Source organism: Dermacentor silvarum, chromosome 9, assembly GCF_013339745.2.
Source record: "Dermacentor silvarum isolate Dsil-2018 chromosome 9, BIME_Dsil_1.4, whole genome shotgun sequence".
In the NCBI taxonomy this organism is placed as follows: Eukaryota; Metazoa; Arthropoda; class Arachnida; order Ixodida; family Ixodidae; genus Dermacentor; species Dermacentor silvarum.
This window is the reverse complement of record NC_051162.1, coordinates 54,136,765-54,148,847: the sequence shown is the minus strand read 5'-3', so window position 1 is coordinate 54,148,847 and position 12,083 is coordinate 54,136,765. Positions and strand designations below refer to the sequence as shown.

The 12,083-nt window shown below is 46.8% G+C and overlaps 1 protein-coding gene across 1 annotated transcript in view; it reads right to left on the bottom strand.

Moving 5' to 3' along the window:
* Nucleotides 1-12,083, bottom strand: part of LOC119465254 (uncharacterized) — a 405,770-nt gene that overhangs the window by 214,147 nt on the left and 179,540 nt on the right.

Here is a 12,083-nt window from a genome sequence, read left to right as displayed (position 1 = left end):
TCAAAACGAAAGAGAGAAAACCTCCAGTGAGTAAGGAACATGGTTAGATAAAAGAAGAGCAAAGGATTGAACAAACGAAATATAGCGATGGAATAGACCACCACTCCACTCTGGCATAAACTACGGTTAAATACACTTAGCCAAAGTGTACTGCGCAAATCCGAACGTCCAGTGACGGCGTGCATTAACGGTGCAGTCGCTAGCAGTGCATTGAAAACATACACACGCACAGACAAAAAACCAAAATACCCATGAGCGTGCCGATGAAACACCATGTTAACGAAAGCCTTTCGACTTAGAATATGACACTCACGGCACATGTAAAAGGAAGCTTATTTCCCTCATTCATCGCGGTGTCCAGCCATGTGCTTGCGTTGCAGTGCACGTTAAAGAACACAGGTGGTCAAAATTAATCCGCAGCCCTCCACAAAGGCGTGCCTCATTATCAGAACTTGTTTTGGCACGTAAAACCCCAGAAAGAAGAAGCCAGTTCCATCCACAATAACTTCAGCAGCGCCAAAGAGGGCGAACTTTATACGCGCCCGTTTTTCTGTACGCGCCTGCGCGTTCATACTTCTTGGCGCTGTTCAATTCATTGCGTTAAATCAGAAAGCACAAATTGCACCGCGAGAATGTTATATAGGCTTTTGCTCAATGCGTACAAGATTATAAGGATTTTAATAACGCAGAAGAAAACAAGAACGCGTGCAGCTGGTATTTATGCGGGCACCAAAGACGTCGTCGGCGAACACTTTCGAAAATTCTTAAAGGTTGCCTGTGGCAGATAGCACAATTCTAGTTTATGAGCTGGTCTACTCGAAGAGGCGGACATTACTTGCACAAGAAGTTGAAATGCATAATCGAATAATTAACAGAAATTCACTAATTAAGTTTTTGACTAATTACCTGATGGCCCATATCGCAATTTACAAATTGTAGCCGTGCAGTTCGCAAGGTGGATCCACTTGGAACGAATTCTCGGGATGACACCAGTTTCGAGATATTAATTCCCGAACTTTGCGGAGAAATGCATTGGCGTTCCAGTTAGGTTCTTAAGAAAACGTCGCTTTATGCATTGAAGCACAAAATTAACTGGAACGCCAATGGATTTCTCCGCAAAGTTCGGGAATTAATATCTCGAAACTGGTGTCCTCTTGAGAATTAATTCTAAGTGGATACGCCTTGCGAACTCCACGGCTACAATTTTTAAATTGCGATACGGGCCCTCAGGTAATTAGTTAAAAACTTAATTAGTAAATTTTTGGTAATTAGTGGATTATGTATGTCAATTTTTGTACATGTCCGCCTCTTCGAGTAGACCAGCTCATTAACTAGAATTGGGCTATGTGCCACAGGCAACCTTAAATAAATTTTGAAAGTGTTCGCTGAAACACCCTGTATATATATATATATATATATATATATATATATATATATATATATATATTATTTATTTATTTATTTATTTATTTTTATTTTTGCTGTAATTCTCGCAGTTATTGTGACACTCCTATGCAGCAGAGTCTGATATAGCTACGTGCGCCTATAAATAGTGCGTGTGTTTATAGAAAGTGCCTATGTCAGACACGGAATTGGCAACTCAGTTCCATTAACGCGAATAACTTTCTTTTTTCATTTGGACGGTTTTCCTGGTTGGTGGTCGATGATCGGTGGCTGGACTCGGTAAGAACAACGTTCATTCGTTCGCGCTCTCTCTCGCTCGCTCGCTCGATGCAGGCATATTGGCCGACGACGTTCAGCAAATATTGAGAGGTAACAAACGCGTTCCTCCGCACGCGATCTGCGACTGGTCCGAAGCTGCACCCTAGCACATCTGCACTCGGAAACTCCTCAAATTTTGGGCTCTCGGGACCAGTCTGATTGTCTCGGTTGCTGCCAGCTCATACGCTCACCTATACGGTTATCCCAAATATATTTTGTTTTTGATTACACTCGTGCTGTCACTACGCCACTATGGTACTTCGAAATGCATCATAGCAGCCAGCGTGCTCTGGAGAAGAAAATTGGAGTTCATGTGTTGCTTATTTTGTAAGAAATCGGCCTCACTCGCGTATTTCTAATGCGAATATCGCGCGCACCCCTGTTTGCGTACTCGCTCAAAGTTTCTTGCCCGTCTACGAGATGTAAGTGGCGTAAAATTTATGTAGGCATCCTTGTTTACTGCACAAAACCAACTGATGATAGCGCGAGGCAAAAATGACTTCGTCTAGTACGCTGAAGGAGTATAAAGCATAAAGAAATAACTGAAATGAACATACACAAGGCATATCATGCCTATTACGCTGATATTCCGAAGTTTGAGGCGAGTAAGAAAAGAGCAGGTTCATTTTCAAACTATGTCACTCGGTGACGATGGTGTTCGCCTTCTGTTTGTGCTTTCAAAAAGACGTTTAAAAACAAAGAAGTTGAGCTGCATTTGATAATTGCCCCTTCTGCAACACAAAATAAAAACATCCTTTTACCTTGTGATTAGGCTTCGTAAGCTAGAACGGCACAAGAACAAGACGCGAGTGGCGGTGCCATCTCTGGATTTTCCAGATTAGTTCGCTGTGACGACATGAATTTTGACGACGTCTGTCGTGGCAAAGTTCTGGGACGTCTGTTCTGTCGGTAAACGTGGACAATATTAATTCTGACGAAGCCAAAGACTTAATTTGGCAAGTTTCGTTAATTTCTACATAACTTAAACCGCCCAATTAGGACAAAATACTTCTCAATCAGTGATGTCCCACTGACGTACCAGAATTTCGGCGCGAAATTCAAATAATCAAACAATTTCAATTTTATTTTGTAATACACAAATCATAACCGCCAAATTAAAAATACCCCGATCCTTTCGAAAATTTGTTGTGTGTTCGTTGGAGAAGTGGAGTTTCGTTAATTAGATGAATCTGTTTTTCGATTTCTCGTGCAAGTAATTTCCGCCTCTTTAAACAATCCAGCTCAATCACTAGAATTATGGTATCTGCAGAAGGCTATTCTTAAGATTTCCATAAAACTCACAGATGATCACGCTGTATAATGTCTGCTCATAGGAATGTAAAACGCACATAGCGGGATATTGAATGGCCAACTTAATTATGCTATGTGGAGACTACCCCTTTTCTGGTTAAGTGCACATGCTCCACTGGTTGGGTTGCATGCCTTATACAGCACGAAATTCTGACCAATACTGTAGTGGTCAGTGCACTTCTGTCACGCCACGAAATACGTCATAAGACCTGTACGCATAATGTCTGCTCATTGGGGAAGGTGGGGCTGAAACGTAGGCGAAAAGACAACTAATGCAGATGGACCATATATAGCCACAAACCAGGCACTTCATCGTATGCCCAAACGTGGCCGGAGCATTACACGCGAAAAGCCATAAACTTGAAATGGTAGAGACCGCGCGGCGTAATGAAGGCCGTCTCCTCGCGACGTCTCTCATCAACGGTAATGTGCCGATAGCCGGACCGTATCTTGATGGACGGGATATATTCGCCAGACCGCAAATCGATGGACGAGAAATATTTGGTTCCAGTGGGGCAGTCGAGGGCGTCATCGATTCGGGATAGACGATAGACGTCATCATGTGTTATCTTGGTAAAGTGCCCGTCTTCCACGCAGAACCGCCAACTGCTCTTCTTGTTTCTCACTAAGACGACAAGCGAAGCTCTCAGGCTAAGAATGGTAAATATTATGCTATATACGTGAGAATAATGCTATATGATCGCCTCTGTGAGCATTTTCTTCTTCAGGTTGAATGATGTGGCACTTTGCGTGATACGCATGATACGGATGTCGGCGGGCTGGCGTCACTGGTATTGATTCGTAGTGTCCCCGCATGCAGTAGATGCGCTACTTATAGCCTGTTGTATTGTGGTAGAAAGCGAGGACCGCGAAAAAAGCATGAAACAGGAGAAGGTCAGGAGATACCATATTGTGAGTTTGGTCGGCAGGTGAAGCGGTGCTGTCTTACGCGGTAGAATTCAAAGTAAGGTAGGCTTCCAGAGTGGCGAGATTGCTGTCGTCGAGATGACAGATAGCGGCCAGCGACCTCCTTCGCGGGTTAAATTGAGTGGCTACGCTGACGCTAAGCGGCGGAACAGAGGCTACGTTGCCACTCATAGTGATGAGAACGGAGACATCCCTAGCGAAAAGAACGTCTACTATCGGCGTGACCACCGGTATTGAAACAGGCGGTAGGGACATCAAAGCGACGTATGCCATAGCGATTTGGGGCAGGCGTCGGACATAATGCAAGAAGCATCATCGCTGTGGGTTTGAGTGGGGAAAATCAGCAAGGTTAGGGACTTCAAGCTTAAGATCACAGGTTGCACAGCCTTCGGAGCGGAGTTGTTCGAGAAAAAATCCAGGCGGAGAACATGTTCTACAGTCCGCAATAATGAATTCTTTCACCTGAAAATTCCACGACATAAGAAGCACCTTCTGAATATGCATGCGGTCAATCCTGCGAAGAATCATCGCCCCCCACCCTCATGCCAATAAAACAAGAAGCACCGGGGCTAACGTTTGCTTCAGCGTTACAGCAAAACCTCGCCAGCGTCCGCAGAGTCAGTGACAAAATTATTATTCTATTCTTCTCAGCTATACTAACGATCAAACACCAGAGCGAAATCAGCCACTCAAACAACGTCATTCACGATGATTACCTGAGCGCCTCAGCAGCTGTAAATGTTGCACAGGTGATTCAATCCGTGTTCTTTGCTGTTGTTCGAGCTATTATCCGTGATCACGAATAACCTTCTATACTGGTAAACACACTGTTACCTATGAAGCTCTTAATGTGTCAGCTGCCCACGATAGTGATATCGCATGTCGCAAATGACTATCCATTATACGGAGATGTCACGATACTCAAAATGTCCCCTGTACAAGGCGCAATTCAGGTCGCGTCATTTATATACGTATATGTGAATGCATATTCAGGCACGATAGTCTGAATATATATGCACACATTCCCACTTCACTGCCTTCGCAGAGTGTCCTCAGAAAGGCAAGATGACCTCGGCTACATACAATCATCATATATTAGAACATGAACTGCTCCTCTCAGAACTATACATGTTTGGTTTCAGAGGCCCGTATTAGTAATTTACTATTACGCTGGGCACAAACGATTACGCTGTAACCTTCGACGACTCATGTAAAAAAGCCGACGCTTGCCCCGCTGATATGATTTTTCAACAATCGACGAGTAAGCTATCATTGGGCTAAGTGTTACTTGTTTTGCTGGGCATATATAGGTTCGCCCAATGGGTTAAATTCGTAACTCCATTTTACATTGCGTCCTTTATACCCCGTAACTAGAACGTGACAATAAGAGGCTATACATCTGTGTAACCGTACCACTTGGTCAAGCGACTAGGCTTAGCGGCAACGCTAAGCCTGATCCTAAGCACAAGGCTTAGGTTTCACATCTCCTTCTATCGCGCCGATAAAAAAAAAGAAAGAACATCCACGCTATGTATGGTACCTATTTGGTGGAATAGCCGAACTCTTCGAGTTGCAGGGCTGAATGATACAGCGATAAGCTATGGGAGTGCAAACAGCTGCGCCTGTACGCATTTCGAGAACGACACTGACAATTCAAGCCCGCGCGACGCATTCGCGTGTGTCTCGATCCCACCGCACCCATATCGCCGTTTATTCCAGCCGGCGCTGACTGCACGCTTTCCAGGCGCCTGCACACTCATCCGCAAGGCCGGAGACCCAACAGATTTCGAAAGCGCATAGACGAGAACTCGACGCGGATGCAAAGAAAAAGAAAGAACGACAAAGTAAATCCGAAAATCGCCGCCGAGCTGAAGCGTGAAATACGCGAAACTGCGAGTGAAACGTTCCGACTGAGCTGAGCTTTCTCGGCTGTCTGAACTCGAGTTGGTGAAGATAGAAGCGGCAAAGGGGGAAAAAAAAAGGCATGGCCGTTATGAGGGAACATCGCTTCAAGGCAGATACGTACATTTCCTCTTCAACGCTTATGCAAATCACGGGCGAGGTTGGGGAGGGATGCAGTGAAGAGTATGGTAAAGACAGCAACTAAGGAAACGAGTAAAGGGAACGCCTGGCCAACGGGTGCCACGAGACCAGCAATAGTTGTCTGGGTATTTTTATTTCAATAAAAGAAAGAGGAACCAAGATGAACGCGGGTTTTCAGGAGACAACGAATGCGCGCAAGCAAGTTGGTGTCAAGCTTCGCCACTTTTGTTTTGTCGCTTACTCTCTCGCTGCTCGGAGACTGACGCGGTTGTCGTCGACGTGCGCAGATGTCAGGCGAGCGCGATTTGTCACGGGGCCTTTACTTTCTCTCTCTTTGTCTCTCTCCCTGTCTGGTCTGGCAGAAAGACACGACGCTGGGTTTGCGCGCTAGTTTTTGGTCTTGCATACATCGGCGGCAGTCGCGAATATAGACAGAATGCGAGACGCAACAGCAACCACTCCGGCCGTAGGCGTGGCGCGAAGGCTTCAGGGAAAGCGCGGAACGCGTTAACTAATGCGCGGACTATGTATATGCAGTGTGGCGTCTCCATCGACGGATCTCCTCGTCGCGAGAAATTTACATATTTTATCGTTACCATAAGCAAATGAATGCAATGGGAAACGCAAAAAAAGGAAAAAAAATCACACGTCATTCCACTGTTGCGAAGGTGGATTACCAGCGAAGCACTTTAGCACAAGACATAAACATTTAAATCAAAAGGTATGAGGAAATTTCATTTCTCTTGAGTGGCGACGGCGGTCATATCAAAGCAAGACACACGCACACACACATTTATTTTGAACCGGGGTCTTGATCGGTGGCCTTGATCGGAGGCAAACATTCGCGTGGAAGATTACCGCCACCTCGGGGAGCCGGAGGAAACTAGACAGGCGTGACGGGACCGCCAGGCCGGGACAGCGGAAGGAAACTAGGCAGGCAAGCGCTGGGAACAACGACAAAGGGAGGGCGGTGCGAGCGTACACATGGCCGACGAGGGTAAAACAGCGGTAAATGTTTGAGAAAACCTTATTATCCACCTGACAGTCTAGCGACTTCGTAAATGGTGCCTATTGATAATTAATTTACTGAAAATGCACATCCGAGTGAAGCGACGTATAAGCGTTTGCATAGAATGAAGCGATTTCCATCAAATTCTGGAGATGAGTTTATGCACACGCAGGTCTCTTGGCGGACAGGAAAAATTGCATAGAACCCTAGCCATAGCCAATTTCGCTGTAAAAAAAAAAAAAAAAACAAAGCCACACCAAGCGAGATCGCGCTACGCTCGCTTCATGCGAGCACGACGGTTAGGAGTGAAGGATTTACGTCACTTTCTTCTTTCTTTCTGGGGTTCTACGTGCCAAAACCAGTTCTGATTATGAAGCACGCTGTAGTGGAGGGCCCCGGATTAATTTTGACCACCCGGGGTTCTTTAACACGCACTGTATAAAACGCAAGCACAGGGGCGTTTTTGCATTTGGCCTCCATCGAAATGAGGCCACCGCAGCCGGGATTCGATGCCACGCCCCCGTGCTCAGCAGCGCAACGCCTTAGCTAACTGAGCCACTGAGGGTCGCCTGTTAAGGGCGCTCTCCGACAGTTGAGTTTGATTTTGCTGGGTGACATTGGTCAAAATTTGCTACGCTAGAAAAATTAGCAGCGTCAACTTTTACATCGAGATTTGAGAGAATGTTATGTGTTCACTTTCCTCGTTCTGTTTACTAAGCTGTGCTGTTCACACAAAGGATCAAGGGCCGGCCCACAGGGACGAGACGTCTAACTCTGCAACCTGACTTCCAGCCACGTCGTGCTCTTGTGCACGCCACGAACCGCGCAACTTTATTCTCTTCTTTCACTTATGCTTGCCATGTCTGCAGGCTTCCTTAAAGGGGTTGAGACATCAAATTTGTGGCTTACGCATTCTTTGTTTCAAACGTTTCTTATTGTACAGGAAGAATGATACAGGCTCGATGATTCATATATTCTTGGCGAATAATTTAACATGGCATTATTTACGTGAACGGTTTTCGGTTTCGGTTTCTGGGCGCCAGTTGGACATTGACGTCACTTTCTAGGAAGCTTGGTCACGTGGGCCCACAAAGCTGTGACCCACGCACTGCTGCATCGTCTGCTGTCGCACACATGCTCTGTACCAGCGCAGGCAAACAAAATAACGCCGACAGTTGTCATGGCTAGCTGCGGCAGCTCCGATTGCGACACTACGTCTTCGTCTGTTGCAGCTCAATGCACTCTAGACTCGAGACTCTCTAGGCTTGCCCGGTGCTGTGGGTCACCACTCATTGTACGTCACTCTAGTGTGGTATGACGTCACTAAACCTTCCGTTAAGCTTCCGACAGAGTGACGTCGGTGTCAATCGCGCTAGTGATGGGTCTCAATCGCTAGAACGAGCATTTAGGTACTCTTTGGAAGTGAACTAAAATATACCTTAAACGTCTGCTTTGTCCAACACTTCATCTTCATGCAGCAGCTCCTTGCAAGAGGAAGCCCACAGCAGGCTTTTTATAGCATCAAAATTTGGTGTCTTCCCCGTTAAGCTGTCACAAATCTCACTCCGCTAATCGTTTTCATGTCTGCCGCTGGAATACCAAAATCATTAGCAAAACAAAATACGACAAAGATTCAGTGGCGATTTAACGGCAAGTGCGAGAGAAATCCGTGAGCATTCCCGCGCACCTCTTAGAGATCCCGGATCCATGATTGATTCGTACACTAAAGTGAAATGCTAAGTCAACGCGGACTGTTAAAATACCATTCCAGAAACCTCTCAGCACTTCTTCCATGCCAAGAAAAAAAGAACTTTGTTCAACAAAAATTGGCGTCTGAAGGAGCCGCCGACTTTTACGGCGATTCAAATCTTCCGCGCTCAAGTGGGGAGTGATGACGTTGCATACACCATCACCGTCCTTTATTTCTGTTAGTGAGTAAAACGGCACCCCATAGACGGCGCTACCACTTTTTTTGCGCAAAACGCAAACGCGCGGCCATGGAGAAACAGAGCCAACACAGCGTTGGATTCGCCGCTGCAGCAGCTCTTGGTCCAATGTCGTAGACTGTAAGGGACTCAAACGCGAAAGCGCGAGCGGCACCGAGTCAAACGAAAACCAAACCATTATACCACCCGCGTCGTTGTCAAGGATAACATAAATGTTTTTTTTTTTTTCAGCGAAGCTGTTAAGGGCTCTGTCTCCGATGGTCGTGTCCGCGTGTAGAAAAAAACTATCATTAGCCGTATGCTTTACGTGCGAGTGAAAGCGCGCGAAGGACGCGCGCTTTCACGGGGATGGAACGCACACCGGAGAGCAAACACGGCTTCTTCCGTCGCGCGAAAGGCCAAGAGGAGACGGGAGGGGAGGCGACGTTTGGTGCGGCACCAAATGCGTATCTTGAGGCCGGGCGTTTTCTTTGGCACATCTTATATTTCAGTCTGAGACGATTTAACATAAAACGCAGGCGCTGCCGGTGTTTTGTTTCCTGACATTTGTTTATGGGCTGTCATTGTCAGCAGCACCAGCAACGCGCAGAACTGTTGTCGACGGCGGCGGCGTTTTGCTCGTGTTCGCACCGAACGCGCGCGGCGTTGGTGACGTGTTTATCAAGAAGGTGCCAACCTTTGCCGTACACCCTATGGCGGTGTACCGTAGCGACCATAAGGCCATGGTCGCTGTGTTCACTAAATAAATGTAAACCACCGGATCATATATATTTCTCATTCTCTAATCGTTCAAATAACCAATTACAACATCACATCTTAATAGTCATAATTGGAAATACGTAATTCCAACCATAGTGCAGCTTCGCTGGTCTTTCATATCTCCACCCCTGTGGCAGGGCTGACAGTTTTTTTTTTTTTTCTTCTGGCTCAGCGCGCCGCGGAGAGAAGAGCGGCGGGGGTCGAGAAGGGAGGGAGCTGACGAGAAGGAGACCACGTGCGCATGCGCCGCACCGCCATCCTGGTTGCCATGGCTACGGCGCGGCAGTTTACTGATACGAACCACAAACCACAAGTTACGGCTGGCTTAAACAGCTTCGCTGTTAAAAGTCGCAGTTCCGCCTGGTAGGCGGAACATCCATTGCGCTAGCAAATTAGTGGACAGCTATACAAAGTAAGTATAGTAGTTTGATCGTTCGTATAAACTTGTGAAACATAGGCACACTAACTAAATTAACAACCATGTTCGCACGCTCGCACAAGCAAACATGAGCGCATCTCAAGCGATGACCGCCAAAACTCGCTGTGAAAACGCTGTGCCGGCGCTCGCGTCAACGCGATCTTAGACCCGAAAACACAGGGAGGGCGGGCTCCGCAACCGCCGCCGATGCCTTTCAAGATACAGCCGGGCGGGCGTGCGCTCACAGCGCCGAACCCGCACCCCCCCCCCCCGTACTCCATTCCCCCGGAGCCTTCCACACCAGCGGGACCGCGCGGCCGCAGTAAAGCTTGGGCCGTATATAACCGCGACTGCCACAAGTTTGCCGATTCGGCAATATCACAAAAGCAGCGTCTTCTTTTATGGTTGCTATAGTTTTCCTGCCCACTTACGTGTCAATCATTAGCATCTGAAGATTGGCCAGGCCTTGTATTCGTTTGTACAGTACTCGTCGTCTTCTTCTTGCCATATATTGTCCTCGATGTGTGCATTTTCTATAAATATGCATATATATATATATATATATGTATATATATATTGTAGCCATAATAAAATCATATTGCTAGAAGGCTACACAAGTGTGCAGAACAGATTGATCGCTGCAGCGAAGAGAGCTTAGAAGACGGTGTTCAGCGTGTAAACTGCACGTCCTGTTGTTCAAATCCTAGCCTTTAAGTGTAAATAGATTCTGCGTGCAGTTATTTCGATTTTATTATTTCGACAGTTACTTTTCTTACAGTTATTTCAACGTTATGGAAAAAATACAGGAGAGAACGCTTCAGTTTTCTCGTGCCGACGGGAAAAGAAAAGCTTTTTCGCGCTACGTGTACCGGGTTAAAGTATACGACGACCCGGTTCCTTTGTGCGACGCCGACAGACACAATACCTCGCCTCTGTTTACGCATTACATAATGGCGCGGAGAGCAAAACACGCCTCCCTTCTGTTGGACGACGCGAGAAACAACAATAACCACGCCCATACGGGAAAAAAGAACCACGGTGTTCGTACCAGAGGCTCGCAACGGGGTTTCAGCGATGCCGCGGGCAATGGTGTAAGGGAAGCGCAGAAGGGAGGCATGAATGCAGCGAACGACTCGAAGCCCCCCGTCCTCCGCCGTCCCACTACGATGTCGTCGGGGGATAATCAAAAAAGAGGGACCCGTGCGCGCGTGTTATGCCTCGGCAGCCCCAGCCGTGAATCAATCACCCAGCGGCATCGGGTCGTGATGACGTCGGCCGGCGTGGGGTCAATCAGCGATGGACGCCCCAGCGCCCGGTTGCCCTCGTCTATACCGTATTTCTCGACTCGTAAGACTGCCGCCGTAAGCTTGTCTATGGTGACAACTGTAGAACATTAATAAATACTTCTATCCAAGCACTATTCAACTGCATTTCATGAATATGCGATGTACCATGACTATTGCAATGAGAGCTCGCTTTTTTCATTCACCATTGATAACGCCAATGACACCGTGATTGTCATTGCTTAAGTAAGCAGTTTGCATGGGTTGCAAACTTGGAGGCGTGTCAATGTTGCACCCTGCAGTGTGCCACCACCCGCACACTGACGTCTTAAAGCCATTCATCAAAATGACTTTTTAGTCTGTGCTTCTGACTTCATGTAATGATGTTGGGGAAACTAAATTGAAAGCTATTTTACAACGCTATTTCAAACGAACGTCGTGGTTCGCGGTTGCTACATTCAAGACAAGCGCTTCTCATGAAGATGTGGTAAGAAAATGCCATTGAAGGCTCTGAGCACTTATGAGACTAGCGTACGTATGACGAAGGAGCAGCGAATACGCCACTCGCTGTCGATATGAATGATCGGTGCTGCCAGCGTGTTTTACGTTTTGAGACAGTCTTGACGATGCTTTCTGCACACGGGCGCCATCTGATTTTTTTTTTC